This window comes from Bufo bufo, chromosome 3 (genome assembly GCF_905171765.1).
Source record: "Bufo bufo chromosome 3, aBufBuf1.1, whole genome shotgun sequence".
In the NCBI taxonomy this organism is placed as follows: Eukaryota; Metazoa; Chordata; class Amphibia; order Anura; family Bufonidae; genus Bufo; species Bufo bufo.
This window is the reverse complement of record NC_053391.1, coordinates 125124514-125142192: the sequence shown is the minus strand read 5'-3', so window position 1 is coordinate 125142192 and position 17679 is coordinate 125124514. Positions and strand designations below refer to the sequence as shown.

Genomic DNA, 17679 nt, shown 5'->3' with positions numbered 1-17679 from the left:
TCTGAATGAAGCCTTACAGGGGAGTGATCAATGACTGTGGTGATCACCCCATATAGACTCCCTGATCACCCCCCTGTCATTGATTACCCCCCTGTAAATCTCCATTCAGATGTCCGCATGATTTTTACGGATGCACTGATAGATGGATCGGATCCGCAAAACGCATCCGGACGTCTGAATGAAGCCTTACAGGGGCGTGATCAATGACTGTGGTGATCACCCCATATAGACTCCCTGATCACCCCCCTGTCATTGATCACCCCCCTGTCATTGATTACCCCCCTGTAAAGCTCCATTCAGACGTCCGCATGATTTTTACGGATCCACTGATAGATGGATCCGATCCGCAAAACGCATCCGGACGTCTGAATGAAGCCTTACAGGGGCATGATCAATGACTGTGGTGATCACCCCCCCTGTCATTGATTACCCCCCTGTAAAGCTCCATTCAGATGTCCGCATGATTTTTACGGATGCACTGATAGATGGATCCGATCCGCAAAACGCATCCGGACGTCTGAATGAAGCCTTACAGGGGCATGATCAATGACTGTGGTGATCACCCCATATAGACTCCCTGATCACCCCCCTGTAAAGCTCCATTCAGATGTCCGCATGATTTTTACGGATGCACTGATAGATGGATCCGATCCGCAAAACGCATCCGGACGTCTGAATGAAGCCTTACAGGGGCATGATCAATGACTGTGGTGATCACCCCATATAGACTCCCTGATCACCCCCCTGTCATTGATTACCCCCCTGTAAAGCTCCATTCAGATGTCCGCATGATTTTTACGGATGCACTGATAGATGGATCGGATCCGCAAAACGCATCCGGACGTCTGAATGAAGCCTTACAGGGGAGTGATCAATGACTGTGGTGATCACCCCATATAGACTCCCTGATCACCCCCCTGTCATTGATTACCCCCCTGTAAATCTCCATTCAGATGTCCGCATGATTTTTACGGATGCACTGATAGATGGATCGGATCCGCAAAACGCATCCGGACGTCTGAATGAAGCCTTACAGGGGCGTGATCAATGACTGTGGTGATCACCCCATATAGACTCCCTGATCACCCCCCTGTCATTGATCAACCCCCTGTCATTGATTACCCCCCTGTAAAGCTCCATTCAGACGTCCGCATGATTTTTACGGATCCACTGATAGATGGATCGGATCCGCAAAACGCATCCGGACGTCTGAATGAAGCCTTACAGGGGCGTGATCAATGACTGTGGTGATCACCCCATATAGACTCCCTGATCACCCCCCCTGTCATTGATCAACCCCCCTGTCATTGATCAACCCCCTGTCATTGATCAACCCCCCTGTCATTGATCACCCCCCTGTCATTGATCACCCCTCTGTAAGGCTCCATTCAGATATTTTTTTGGCCCAAGTTAGCAGAATTTTTTTTTTTTTTTCTTACAAAGTCTCATATTCCACTAACTTGTGTCAAAAAATAAAATCTCACATGAACTCACCATACCCCTCACGGAATCCAAATGCGTAAAATTTTTTAGACATTTATATTCCAGACTTCTTCTCACGCTTTAGGGCCCCTAGAATGCCAGGGCAGTATAAATACCCCACATGTGACCCCATTTCGGAAAGAAGACACCCCCAGGTATTCCGTGAGGGGCATATTGAGTCCATGAAAGATTGAAATTTTTGTCCCAAGTTAGCGGAACGGGAGACTTTGTGAGAAAAAAATTAAAAATATCAATTTCCGCTAACTTGTGCCAAAAAAAAAATATTTCTATGAACTCGCCATGCCCCTCATTGAATACCTTGGGGTGTCTTCTTTCCAAAATGGGGTCACATGTGGGGTATTTATACTGCCCTGGCATTCTAGGGGCCCCAAAGCGTGAGAAGAAGTCTGGTATCCAAATGTCTAAAAATGCCCTCCTAAAAGGAATTTGGGCACCTTTGCGCATCTAGGCTGCAAAAAAGTGTCACACATCTGGTATCGCCGTACTCAGGAGAAGTTGGGGAATGTGTTTTGGGGTGTCATTTTACATATACCCATGCTGGGTGAGAGAAATATCTTGGTCAAATGCCAACTTTGTATAAAAAAATGGGAAAAGTTGTCTTTTGCCAAGATATTTCTCTCACCCAGCATGGGTATATGTAAAATGACACCCCAAAACACATTCCCCAACTTCTCCTGAATACGGCGATACCACATGTGTGACACTTTTTTGCAGCCTAGGTGGGCAAAGGGGCCCATATTCCAAAGAGCACCTTTAGGATTTCACAGGTCATTTACCTACTTACCACACATTAGGGCCCCTGGAAAATGCCAGGGCAGTATAACTACCCCACAAGTGACCCCATTTTGGAAAGAAGACACCCCAAGGTATTCCGTGAGGGGCATGGCGAGTTCCTAGAATTTTTTATTTTTTGTCACAAGTTAGTGGAAAATGCTTATTTTTTTTTTTATTTTTTTTTTCATACAAAGTCTCATATTCCACAAACTTGTGACAAAAAATAAAAACTTCCATGAACTCACTATGCCCATCAGCGAATACCTTGGGGTCTCTTCTTTCCAAAATGGGGTCACTTGTGGGGTAGTTATACTGCCCTGGCATTCTAGGGGCCCAAATGTGTGGTAAGGAGTTTGAAATCAAATTCTGTAAAAAATGACCTGTGAAATCCGAAAGGTGCTCTTTTGAATATGGGCCCCTTTGCCCACCTAGGCTGCAAAAAAGTGTCACACATCTGGTATCTCCGTAATCGGGAGAAGTTGGGGAATGTGTTTTGGGGTGTCATTTTACATATACCCATGCTGGGTGAGAGAAATATCTTGGCAAAAGACAACTTTTCCCATTTTTTTATACAAAGTTGGCATTTGACCAAGATATTTATCTCACCCAGCATGGGTATATGTAAAAAGACACCCCAAAACACATTCCTCAACTTCTCCTGAATACAGAGATACCAGATGTGTGACACTTTTTTGCAGCCTAGGTGGGCAAAGGGGCCCACATTCCAAAGAGCACCTTTCGGATTTCACAGGTCATTTACCTACTTACCACACATTTGGGCCCCTAGAATGCCAGGGCAGTATAACTACCCCACAAGTGACCCCATTTTGGAAAGAAGACACCCCAAGGTATTCGCTGATGGGCATAGTGAGTTCATGGAAGTTTTTATTTTTTGTCACAAGTTTGTGGAATATGAGACTTTGTATGAAAAAAAAAATAAAAAAAAAAATAAGCATTTTCCACTAACTTGTGACAAAAAATAAAAAATTCTAGGAACTCGCCATGCCCCTCACGGAATACCTTGGGGTGTCTTCTTTTTAAAATGGGGTCACTTGTGGGGTAGTTATACTGCCCTGGTATTCTAGGGGCCCAAATGTGTGATAAGGAGTTTGAAATCAAATTCAGGAAAAAATGAGGAGTGAAATCCGAAAGGTGCTCTTTGGAATATGGGCCCCTTTGCCCACCTAGGCTGCAAAAAAGTGTCACACATCTGGTATCCCCGTACTCAGGAGAAGTTGAGGAATGTGTTTTGGGGTGTCTTTTTACATATACCCATGCTGGGTGAGATAAATATCTTGGTCAAATGACAACTTTGTATAAAAAAATGGGAAAAGTTGTCTTTTGCCAAGATATTTCTCTCACCCAGCATGGGTATATATAAAATGACACCCCAAAACACATTCCCCACCTTCTCCTGAGTACGGAGATACCAGATGTGTGACACTTTTTTGCAGCCTAGGTGGGCAAAGGGGCCCATATTCCAAAGAGCACCTTTCGGATTTCACAGGTCATTTTTTACAGAATTTGATTTCAAACTCCTTACCACACATTTGGGCCCCTAGAATGCCAGGGCAGTATAACTACCCCACAAGTGACCCCATTTTGGAAAGAAGAGACCCCAAGGTATTCGCTGATGGGCATAGTGAGTTCATGGAAGTTTTTATTTTTTGTCACAAGTTAGTGGAATATGAGACTTTGTAAGAAAAAAAAAAATCAAAAAAAAAATCATAATTTTCCGCTAACTTGTGACAAAAAATAAAAAGTTCTATGAACTCACTATGCCCATCAGCGAATACCTTAGGGTGTCTACTTTCAGAAATGGGGTCATTTGTGGGGTGTTTGTACTGTCTGGGCATTGTAGAACCTCAGGAAACATGACAGGTGCTCAGAAAGTCAGAGCTGCTTCAAAAAGCGGAAATTCACATTTTTGTACCATAGTTTGTAAACGCTATAACTTTTACCCAAACCATTTTTTTTTTACCCAAACATTTTTTTTTTATCAAAGACATGTAGAACTATAAATTTAGAGCAAAATTTCTATATGGATGTCGTTTTTTTTTGCAAAATTTTACAACTGAAAGTGAAAAATGTCATTTTTTTGCAAAAAAATCGTTAAATTTCGATTAATAACAAAAAAAGTAAAAATGTCAGCAGCAATGAAATACCACCAAATGAAAGCTCTATTAGTGAGAAGAAAAGAAGGTAAAATTCATTTGGGTGGTAAGTTGCATGACCGAGCAATAAACGGTGAAAGTAGTGTAGGTCAGAAGTGTAAAAAGTGGCCTGGTCTTTCAGGGTGTTTAAGCACTGGGGGCTGAAGTGGTTAAACACTGTTACATTACACACTTCAAATGTTTTATATACCTTTTTAGAAGTGTCTAGGACAGGTGTCAGGACTGTCTTGGTCACTCTGCAGGCAGGGCACAGTGGGCACTGGGCTGGGATCTACTTGGGCAGGCTGCTGGAGCTGGACTGGAGTCTACTCTGGAGAAGAATGATTTAAATTCTCCCTCCCTGCCTCTCTCTCTGATGTCACTTCCTGTGTGGAGTCTGGACCTGACTTCCTTATCAGAGAGAAGGAGGGAGGGACTGGGAGGCAGAGGAGGAGCGAGGAGGAGGAGCGAGCAGTCCGGAGACTGAACAGTGAGTTAACCACTGCACTGCCTGGCTCTGGCAGCCGCATCACTGACTGTGAGGAGGAGGGAGGAGGGAGGAGGGGGAGGCTCGGGAGCGCAGCTCAGCTGATCACCCGGCCACCGCAGAAGTGAGTGACTGACAGCTTTAAATATGCAATCGGAGTCTCGGACGGGTGGCAACCCTGGAGCCTGGGGGGGATTTAACCAAATCTGTCCCCCCCGCATTATTTCCTGGGGGGGATCCGTCCCCCCCGCTTCCTACGCCCATGTTTATAGACAATTTGTCTTACCGTGGACTGATGAACAGCAAGGCTTTTGGAGATACTTTTATAACCCTTTCCAGCTTTATGCAAGTCAACAATTCTTAATAGTAGGTCTTCTGAGAGCTCTTTTGTGGGAGGCATCATTCACATCAGGCAATGCTTCTTGTGAAAAGCAAACCCAGAACTGGTGTGTTTTTTTTATAGGGCAGGGCAGCTGTAACCAACACCTCCAATCTTATCTCATTGATTGGACTCCAGTTGGCTGACACCTCACTCCAATTAGCTCTTGGAGAGGTCATTAGTCTAGGGGTTCACATACTTTTTCCACCTGCACTTGGAATGTTTACATGGCGTGTTCAATAAAAAAATGGTAACATTTAATTCTTTGTGTGTTATTAGTTTAAGCAGACTGTGATTGCCTATTGTTGTGACTTGGATGAAGATCAGATCACATTTTATGACCAGTTTGTGCAGAAATCCATATCATTCCAAAGGGTTCACATACTTTTTCTTGCAACTGTATATGTACTCCAGTAACAAAGAAAGTTGAAACATAACTTGAAGACAGTTTCCTTGCCGTCTTACATTTAGACAATTTTCTATGCCTAAAACAGGTGTAGAAAATGATGAATGAGGGCCCGTCCCTTTTCCCGCTCACGCCAGGTCTAAAAAAGTAGTCGCAGATTGTGGCGCAAAGGACCTTTGTGCTGCAATCTGCACCAGAAATATGCTTAATTTAATTTAATAAATGTTTAATAAATGAGCCCCTTAGTGTCTTTGTATATGCAGGGCGGTCTTTTGGCCTCATTAGGCACCAGAGCTCGGTGTGACTGCTACCCCTGCCCTTACTGAAGCTACGCTCTTTTAAACAAAAGAAAACACAGACATTGACATTATTATATTGGAATAACCCTGGTTATACAGATAACTCAGGTCATGTATGCCTGTTTTACAACTACATGCTATCTTTGTATGCAGCTCTGGACTACGATACCGGCTGTAATTCAGGTTCAGTACATGAAAAATAATAGAATGTATTTGCAAAGTGATTTCACTAATTGTGTAGTTTAAAATATAGTGTTAAAAGTAGTCCACACAGTTATAAAGGAATACATGCTTCAACATAATTGTACACGTACATATATCCGCTTTCTCGAACATAATTTACTCTTCACCCATATGTCTACATTCATTTTGTGCAAACCAGACTCTTCTGTCCCTGATCCATATTCACCATTGCGCAAATTGTATACAATTGTCCCTTATTTCTTATCTATGTGTTACAGTACCATTTTTCACATAAGGTAGGGAACAGTGCATCCCTGAACTCCACCAACACCACTGTCCCTACTTGGACGATCCGCCCTAAATAGCGGCACTCAACTGGGCGACTTTCCCTAGCCTGACTAAGTGGACGGGACCTAAACTAGGTAAAATCATGACCATGCAATGCACACGACCGTATGTATTTTGCGGTCTGCAAAAAACAGATCCACAAAAAATGCGGATGTCCGTGTGCATTCCGTATTTTGCGGAACGTAACAGTTGGCCCCTAATAGAACAGCACTATCCTTGTCCGTAATGCGGAACAGAACATCCTTGTCCATTTTTTTTGCGGAACAGAAATGCGGACATACAGAACGTACTCCGTGTGCATTACGTTTCCGTGTTTTTTTTGCAGACCCATTGAAATGAATGGTTCTGCATACAGTCCGCAAAAAAACGTAACGGACACGGAAAGAAAATACGTTTGTGTGCATAAGCCCTTATACTAAGCAGTGGCGTGCCTAAGGTGACGGGATGGGACCTTTCACTAGCAACCACCCCATACTTTGAAACATTGTCCCCCGTCACAGTTGTTATGCCTTCATTTCTCCCCCTCACAGTAATTATGCCCTCATGGTCCCCCCTTACAGTAGTAATACCCTCATTGTGCCCCTTTACAGTAGTTATGCTCTCAATGCACCCCTTCACAGTAGTTATGCCCTCATTGTGACCCCTCACAGTAGTTATCCCTTCATTGTGCCCCCCACAGTAGTTATGTCCTCTCTGTGCCCCCTTTAGAGTAGTTATGCCATCAGTGCCCCCCCACAGTATATATGCCCTTTCTGTGCCCCCATAACAGTTGTTATGCCCCTTCACAGTAGTAATGCCCTCTCTGTGCCCCCATCACAGTAGTAATGTGCACCTTGTGTCCGGTCAGTGTTAACAGGGCCGTCTTTGCCGCAGGGCAAAAGCGGCAGCTGCCCCGGGCCCAGTTGCTCCTGGGGGCCCAAGGGAGCTCCGTTTCCCGACTCCCATTCACTAGTGCCAGGGGCGTCGCTAGGTTAAAACATTCGGGGCCTGGGCCCCGGATGTTTTGTCCCATGCCCCGAATGTCCTGCCTGCCTGCTATATACAACTGTATTGCCGTACACAGAACGGCAATACAATTGAATCTAATACACTGGGAAGAGGTGAAGGACCTGTGGTGACATCACAGGTCATGTGATCAGCAAAACAGGCTGTGATAGGATGACCTGGATGATGTCACCATCATGTGACCAGTGCAGGATTGGACCGGAGTGGAGAGGAGAAGGAGCCTAATGGTGATGTCTGTACATGAGGAGAGGCAAGTTAAGGGAGAGGCAGAGCAATGCTGGGAGTTGTAGTTATTTAACTAGGATGTATGTTAGGGCTGAAGGGAGGGATGTTATTGACATGGAACTGTGTGCTTGAGGTGGCTGGGGGAGGGAGTGATGTTATTTACATGGGACTGTATGTTGAAAGTGGATGGTAGGGGAATGATGTTTATGTACATGGGACTTAATGTTTAGGCTACGTTCACACTTGCATTTGGGGATCCGCTTGTGAGATCCGTTTCAAGGCTCTCACAAGCATCCCCAAATGCATCAGTTTAACCCCAATGCATTCTGAATGGATGCGGATCCATTCAGAATACATTCGTTCGGCTCCTCACGGCCCCCAGTTCCGTTTTGGAGGCGGCCTTGCGGAGCCAAACGGATCCGTCCTGACTTACAATGTAAGTAAATGGGGACGGGTCCCTTTGCATTGACACAAAATGGTGCAATTGTAAACGGATCCGTCCCCCATTGACTTTCAATGTAAGTCAGGACGGATCCGTATTGGGACTTAGAAATTTAAATCTAATACAAACGAATCGGTCCTGAACGGATGCATTCGTTTGTATTATCGGTGCGGATCCGTCCTGTACAAGTACAGGACAGAACCGCACGAACGCAAGTGTGAAAATAGCCTTAGGGGGTGATGTTTACATGGGATTGTGCGTTGGAGGCAGCTGGGGAAGAGGTGATGTTATTTACATGGGACTGTATGGTGGAGGGAGGATTATAACTGCAGGGTGCACTGCAGATCCAGGGCACATTATAGGCGGTCTTATTACTACTGGGGGCTCTATAGGAGGGTCTTATAGATCCGCCTTATTTCTACTAAGCGCACTATGGGGGCCTTATTACTACTGAGGGGTCTGTAGGGAGCTTCATTACCACTGGGGGAACAATAGGGGGCTTATTTCTACTGGGGGTTCTGTGAGGGTATTATTAATATGGGAGGGCTCTTCTAATAATGGGGGCATTGTTGAGGAGCATTATCACAGTTGGGGCAGTGTTACTAATGAGGGCATTCTAGAAGGGAATTACTATTGGTGGGACTATGAGGAGCACTATTACTATGGGGGGGCAGTAATGTTTCATCAGGATAGTATTTGGGGGTATTGGGGGGGGGGGGCCGGGGGCACAGCAAGCAGCAGGATAACACTGTGGGGACTCCAGTTGGGGGATAATGATAGAATGTGAGGAAGCTAAGATGTCTGTGTGTCACACTCTGCAGAGACGAGGCGGCTGAGAGAAGTTGTCCAGACCGAGTGGAGAAGATGATGAGAGAGAAGATCTACAGAGAAGATGATGACAGAGAGGAGACGTCACCTGGAGGCCCTGGACGTGACAGGCAAGTGCTGCTGTACAGCAAGTACAGCAAAGTGCGGGGGAAGGGGGGGGGCGGGATTCAGGGGGCCCAAGTAAATTCTTGCCCAGGGACCAATCAATATTAAATTACACAGTCTGGCAGAGCGATCTGTGCTTGCAGGGCTGAATGATAAAGCAGGGAGCTTGATCATCTTCTCTGCAACCAATAACTGGCTTCAGAGGTGATGTGTCTCTTAAGGACACGATACCGCTGATTCCAATCATCTTTTGCGCCCCATCGAAAAAAAATCCAGATCTGATCATACAGTCATGTGCATGAGGCCTTAAGATCTATCTAAGCCTGATTATTTACATGACATCAGAAAAATCCTGATGTTACCATTTTACTACAGTAAACTTGTGAATACTAAATTATTGGCCATTTATGAAGGAGTCTGAGTCAGAACTTTGGCTTACTGACTCCACAGCCCTGGTCACTGGGATATTTCTGGGGAACATGAGTCATGACCCTTTGAGTTATGCAGAGTATTTTATTGGAGGTTGGAGAAACAGAAACCAGCGCTCACTGAAGATCCCCATTCCATACAGGGAGGTGAATAAGAGAGGTTGTGCAACCTGCTTATATTGATGAACTATGCTCAGGATAAGACTTTTACACTAGTGTTTTTGCTGGATCCGTCATGAATCAGTAAAAACGCTTCTGTCATAATAATACAACCGTCTGCATCCGTTATGAACAGATCCAGTTGTATTATCTTTAAAATAGCCATGACGGATCCGTCATGAACTCCATTGAAAGTCAATGGGGGACGGATCTATTGTGTCCGAGAAAACTGATCTGTCCCGATTGACTTAAATTGTGAGTCATGACGGATCAGTTTTTCTCTGCACCACATCGCAGACATAAAACCACTGCAGCGTTATTCTGTCCACGATGGGGACGCAACCAAACGGAATGGAATGGATTCTGGTGCACTCCGTTTTGTTCAGTTTTGTCCCCATTAACAACCAATGGGGACAAAACGGCAAAAAGCAGAAAGGAAAAGCGCTGATGTGAAAGTAGCCTAAGTTATCAATATCTGATCAACAGGGGTCCGGCACCCCCGCCGATCAGCTGTTTGAAAGGGAGGCATCGCTCTATGCGAGTGCTGCTTCCTTTTCATTACACTAGTCAGTGATGGGCAAACTGCGGCTCTCCAGCTGTTGTAAAACTACAAATCCCATCATGCCCTGCTGTGGGCTGATAGCTGTAGGCAGACTGGGCATACTGGGGGTTGTAGTTTTACAACAGCTGGAGAGCCGCAGTTTGCCCATCCCTGCACTAGGTGTTGTCTCCACTGTAGTGGTGGCGTAGTGTAATTACAAATACTCGCTCCATTCAAGTGAATTGAGTACTTGTAATTATACTGCACTTCCGAGACAACAGGCAGTAAAATGAAGGGGAAGCAGCACTTGCCTGAATTCTGCGTCCTCTTCAAACAGCTGATCGGAAGATAGGTCATCAATATAAACTGCCTGCACAACCCCTTTAACCAGTTGCCGCAACTGTAACGCCGAAAGGCGTCATCGCGGTGGCTCCCCCAGGCTACGCTAACGCCGATTGGCGTCATCTCGCGTGAGCCGAGATTTCCTGTGAACGCGCGCACACAGGCGCGCGCGCTCACAGGAACGGAAGGTAAGAGAGTTGATCTCCAGCCTGCCAGCGGCGATCGTTCGCTGGCAGGCTGGAGATGTGATTTTTTTAACCCCTAACAGGTATATTAGACGCTGTTTTGATAACAGCGTCTAATATACCTGCTACCTGGTCCTCTGGTGGTCCCCTTTGTTTGGATCGACCACCAGAGGACACAGATAGCTCAGTAATATGTTGCACCAAGCACCACTACACTACACCCCCCCCCCCCTGTCACTTATTAACCCCTTATTAGCCCCTGATCACCCCATATAGACTCCCTGATCACCCCCCTGTCATTTATTACCCCCCTGTCATTGATCACACCCCTGTAAAGCTCCATTCAGACGTCCGCATGATTTTTACGGATCCACTGATAGATGGATCAGATCCGCAAAACACATACAGGCGTCTCCCTGGAGCCTTCCAGGGGGGGTGATCACCCCATATAGACTCCCTGATCACCCCCCTGTCAATGATCACCCCCCCTGTCAGGCTGCATTCAGATGTCCGTATGATTTTTACGGATCCACGGATACATGGATCGGATCCGCAAAACACATACGGACATCTGAATGGAGCCTTATAGGGGGGTGATCAATGACAGGGGGGTGATCACCCCATATAGACTCCCTGATCACCCCCCTGTCATTGATCACCCCCCCTGTCATTGATCACCCACCCTGTCATTGATCACCCACCCTGTCATTGATCACACCCCTGTAAAGCTCCATTCAGACGTCCGCATGATTTTTACGGATCCACTGATAGATGGATCGGATCCGCAAAACACATACGGACGTCTGAATGGAGCCTTACAGGGGCGTGATCAATGACTGTGGTGATCACCCCATATAGACTCCCTGATCACCCCCCTGTCATTGATTACAGGGGGGCGATCAATGACAGGGGGGTAATCAATGACAGGGGGGTGATCAGGGAGTCTATATGGGGTGATCACCACAGTCATTGATCACGCCCCTGTAAGGCTCCATTCAGACGTCCGTATGTGTTTTGCGGATCCGATCCATCTATCAGTGGATCCGTAAAAATCATGCGGACGTCTGAATGGAGCTTTACAGGGGTGTGATCAATGACAGGGGGGGTAATCAATGACAGGGGGGTGATCAGGGAGTCTATATGGGGTGATCACCCCCCCTGGAAGGCTCCAGGGAGACGCCTGTATGTGTTTTGCGGATCCGATCCATCTATCAGTGGATCCGTAAAAATCATGCGGACGTCTGAATGGAGCTTTACAGGGGGGCGATCAATGACAGGGGGGTAAAGCTCCATTCAGACGTCCGCATGATTTTTACGGATCCACTGATAGATGGATCGGATCCGCAAAACACATACAGGCGTCTCCCTGGAGCCTTCCAGGGGGGGTGATCACCCCATATAGACTCCCTGATCACCCCCCTGTCATTGATCACCCCCCTGTAAGGCTCCATTCAGACATTTTTTTGGCCCAAGTTAGCGGAAATTATTATTTTTTTCTTACAAAGTCTCATATTCCACTAACTTGTGTCAAAAAATAAAATCTCACATGAAGTCACCATACCCCTCATGGAATCCAAATGCGTAAAATTTTTTAGACATTTATATTCCAGACTTCTTCTCACGCTTTAGGGCCCTTAGAATGCCAGGGCAGTATAAATACCCCACATGTGACCCCATTTCGGAAAGAAGACACCCCCAGGTATTCCGTGAGGGGCATATTGAGTCCATGAAAGATTGAAATTTTTGTCCCAAGTTAGCGGAAAGGGAGACTTTGTGAGAAAAAAATAAATAAAAAATCAATTTCCGCTAACTTGTGCCAAAAAAAATTCTATGAACTCGCCATGCCCCTCATTGAATACCTTGGGGTGCCTTCTTTCCAAAATGGGGTCACATGTGGGGTATTTATACTGCCCTGGCATTTTAGGGGCCCTAAAGCGTGAGAAGAAGTCTGGGATCCAAATGTCTAAAAATGCCCTAATAAAAGGAATGTGGGCCCCTTTGCGCATCTAGGCTGCAAAAAAGTGTCACACATCTGGTATCGCCGTACTCAGGAGAAGTTAGGCAATGTGTTTTGGGGTGTCATTTTACATATACCCATGCTGGGTGAGATAAATATCTTGGTCAAATGCCAACTTTGTATAATAAAATGGGAAAAGTTGTCTTTTGCCGAGATATTTCTCTCACCCAGCATGAGTATATGTAAAAAGACACCCCAAAACACATTGCCCAACTTCTCCTGAATACGGCGATACCACATGTGTGACACTTTTTTGCAGCCTAGGTGGGCCACATTCCAAAGAGCACCTTTAGGATTTCACAGGTCATTTACCTACTTACCACACATTAGGGCCCCTGGAAAATGCCAGGGCAGTATAACTACCCCACAAGTGACCCCATTTTGGAAAGAAGACACCCCAAGGTATTCCGTGAGGGGCATGGCGAGTTCCTAGACTTTTATATTTTTTGTCACAAGTTAGCGGAAAATGATGATTTTTATTTTATTTATTTTTTTCCCTTACAAAGTCTCATATTCCACTAACTTGTGACAAAAAATAAAAACTTCCATGAACTCACTATGCCCATCAGCGAATACCTTGGGGTGTCTTCTTTCCAAAATGGGGTCACTTGTGGGGTAGTTATACTGCCCTGGCATTCTAGGGGCCCAAATGTGTGGTAAGGAGTTTGAAATCAAATTCTGTAAAAAATGACCAGTGAAATCCGAAAGGTGCTCTTTGGAATATGAGCCCCTTTACCCACCTAGGCTGCAAAAAAGTGTCACACATGGGGTATCTCCGTATTCAGGAGAAGTTGGGGAATGTGTTTTGGGGTGTCATTTTACATATACCCATGCTGGGTGAGAGAAATATCTTGGCAAAAGACAACTGTTCCCATTTTTTTATACAAAGTTGGCATTTGACCAAGATATTTATCTCACCCAGCATGGGTATATGTAAAATGACACCCCAAAACACATTCCCCAACTTCTCCTGAATACGGAGATACCACATGTGTGACACTTTTTTGCAGCCTAGGTGGGCAAAGGGGCCCAAATTCCAAAGAGCACCTTTCGGATTTCACCGGCCATTTATTACAGATTTTGATTTCAAACTCCTTACCACACATTTGGGCCCCTAGAATGCCAGGGCAGTATAACTACCCCACAAGTGACCCCATTTTGGAAAGAAGACACCCCAAGGTATTCGCTGATGGGCATAGTGAGTTCATAGAAGTTTTTATTTTTTGTCACAAGTTAGTGGAATATGAGACTTTGTAAAAAAAAAAATAATAAAAAAAATCATCATTTTCCGCTAACTTGTGACAAAAAATAAAAAGTTCTATGAACTCACTATGCCCATCAGCGAATACCTTAGGGTGTCTACTTTCCGAAATGGGGTCATTTGTGGGGTGTTTGTACTGTCTGGCCATTGTAGAACCTCAGGAAACATGACAGGTGCTCAGAAAGTCAGAGCTGCTTCAAAAAGCGGAAATTCACATTTTTGTACCATAGTTTGTAAACGCTATAACTTTTACCCAAACCATTGAGCAAAATTTATATATGGATGTCGTTTTTTTTGCAAAATTTTACAACTGAAAGTGAAAAAAAATTTTTGCAAAAAAATCGTTAAATTTCGATTAATAACAAAAAAAGTAAAAATGTCAGCAGCAATGAAATACCACCAAATGAAAGCTCTATTAGTGAGAAGAAAAGGAGGTAAAATTCATTTGGGTGGTAAGTTGCATGACCGAGCAATAAACCGCTAAAGTTGTGGAGTGCCGATTTGTAAAAAAGGGCCTGGTCTTTAGGGGGGTATAAACCTGTGGTCCTTAAGTGGTTAAAGGGGATGGACAATTAAGTATTCATGATACTTGCCTGCTTAATAATTTACTTTCCAGTTACAAACAAGTGGTTTGCCTATTAAAGTGAGCCAAGTGCTGAAAGTATAAACACGTTTAATACAATGAAGCAGGGTACACAGGGGTGTTAAGTGTTCTGAGGTATTAAGATCCTTCTCCTATTTTCTCCCTTTTATTTTATGTAATTTTATGTTGTACTGAAGCTTTAATATGCTTAGTCCCTGTATGCTATGAGACTCCATAGCCCTTCAAAAAGGTGTTTAACAAGTTTGATACTTTTCATACTTTTTCCAACTATATAATAATCTGGTTAGCAATGGAAGACTGGCACACTTTACATATGGGACACAATGTGCAAGGTCCGAACCACAATATGTTTATTACAAACACGATATGTTAAAATATATAAAGATAAAAATATACAATATTACACACAATTAATAAAGTATAGTGGCTCAAAATATACAATATTGCACACAATTTATAAAAGTATAGTGGCTCAAAATATGTAGCTAGCAATTTGCTAGATCAATTGATTAAGCATTCTGAGGCATGACAACAATAAAACTACTACTTGAATTGTATTGTGATTCTGGAATAGTTATTCAGTATCCTTTGTTGTAACAATGTGATCAACAATATCTCACTGCAGTGGTAGAGAAATAAACGGTATATATAGCCGGTATGGCGATTTGTTGATATCAAGTTAGATATATTTGTATCCTTTTGTGAAAATTTTGGTCGACAAGATCCTTTTATACCGGTAATAACCCACTTCATGGGCTTACCTTTGTTTGTCCCGACTGCTCGTCAATTCCCATGATGCCTTCTAGAACCAACTACAGACCGGCGTCCCGGCGGTTCCTCCATCGGCGTTCCGCGTTTGTTTGGAGGTTAATTCCCCACGTGGGTGATACTCACGGTACTGACGTTGCAAGCAGACAGGGCTGAATCTTCCGGTATGTCCTCGATCAAAGTCCTCGATCAAACCCTTGATTGTGTTAGGCAATGATCATTTGTTTATAAGATTAACAGTGCACTGTTTTTCATCAGAATAAAGTCCGTTTTTTCGGGGTGAAAATTATGTTTCTATCATAGTTTTTACCAGACGCGTTTCGGGGAGGACTCTCCCCTTCCTCAGTGGCAGCACCCCTCTTGCATGGATTGTGAGTTTTTATACCTAAAATGGTTGTATTCAAAAACCGGTATGGATTATTCCAAATGTCATTTTCTAATTTTACTGATTTTCTGTATATGTTTCCGGTTTATTTGCAGTGAGACATCTTTAATTTACTATTGTTGCTAGTTATCATTTCCATTCATTTGATTTAATACTTATTTTTCGTGCTTGCGATTTTGTTGCGGTTGTTATGCATTTTTCGCCATAATGATGTGTTTTTTTCTTATTGTTTGCAATTTCTTACACTATACATGCTACATAAAATATTATTTAAAATTTCAATTTAATAATATAATTATAGACATAATAAGTTTAGGCTTTTTCTTGTCCATTGTGTCAATTGTTGTTCATCTGTTAAACTTGGGGATATATTTTCTAGTCAATTTTTCTTACATATTTGTTCTATCATAGCTTGCATAGATATTGGGAAGCAAATGCAAACTATGATGGAACAAATATGTAAGAAAAATGGACTAGAAAATATATCCCCCAGTTTAACAGATAGACAATAATTGACACAATGGACAAGAAAAAGCCAGAACTTATTATGTCTATAATTATATTATTAAATTGAAATTTTAAATAATATTTTATGTAGCATGTATAGTGTAAGAAATTGCATACAATAAGAAAAAAACACATCATTATGGCGAAAAACGCATAACAACCGCAACAAAATCGCAAGCATGAAAAATAAGTATTAAATCAAATGAATGGAAATGATAACTAGCAACAATAGTAAATTAAAGATGTCTCACTGCAAATAAACCGGAAACATATACAGAATATCTGTAAAATTGGAAAATGACATCTGGAATAATCCATACCGGTTTTTTAAATACAACCATTTTAGGTAGAAAAACTCACAATCCATGCAAGAGGGGTGCTGACACTGAGGAAGGGGAGAGTAATCCCCGAAACGCGTCTGGTAAAAACTATGATAAAAACATAATTTTCCCCCCGAAAGAACAGACTTTATTCTGATGAAAAACAGTGCACTGTTAATCTTATAAACAAACGATCATTGCCTAACACAATCGAGGGTTTGATCGAGGACTTTGATCGAGGACATACCGGAAGATTCAGTCCTGTCTGCTTGCAACGTCAGTTCAGTGAGTACCACCCACGTGGGGAATTAACCTCCAAACAAACGCGGAACGCCGACGGAGGAACAGCCGGGACGCCGGTCTGTAGTTGGTCCTAGAAGGCATCACGGGAATTGACGAGCAGTCGGGACAAACAAAGGTAAGCCCACGAAGTGAGTTATCATTACCGGTATAAAAGGATCTTGTCGACCAGCAATTATAATTTTCACAAGAGGATACTAATATATCTAACTTGATATCAACAAATCGCCATACCGGCTATATATACCGTTTATTTCTCTACCACTGCAGTGAGATATTGTTGATCACATTGTTGCAACAAAGGATACTAAATAACGATTCCAGAATCACAATACAATTCAAGTAGTAGTTTTGTTGTCATGCCTCAGAATGCTTAATCAATTGATCTAGCAAATTGCTAGCTACATATTTTGAGCCACTATACTTTTATAAATTGTGTGCAATATTGTATATTTTGAGCCACTATACTTTTTTATTAATTGTGTGTAATATTGTATATTTTTATCTCTATATTTTAACATATCGTGTTTGTAATAAACATATTGTGGTTCGGACCTTGCCCATTGTGTCCCATATGTAAAGTGTGCCAGTCTTCCATTGCTAGCTATTTTATTTTGAAGGGTGAATCAATCTAGATTTGAGCACCTGACCGCGATTGTGAGCTATTTCCATATAAATTTTACTGAAATTTTATATAATAATCTGCTCCGCTCCTCCTGCTCTAA

At 43.4% G+C, this 17679-nt stretch overlaps 1 protein-coding gene across 2 annotated transcripts in view; it reads right to left on the bottom strand.

Annotated features, from left to right (window-relative positions):
• Positions 1-17679, bottom strand: part of LOC120994759 (apoptosis-inducing factor 3-like) — a 198809-nt gene that overhangs the window by 126054 nt on the left and 55076 nt on the right. The window lies entirely within an intron of this gene.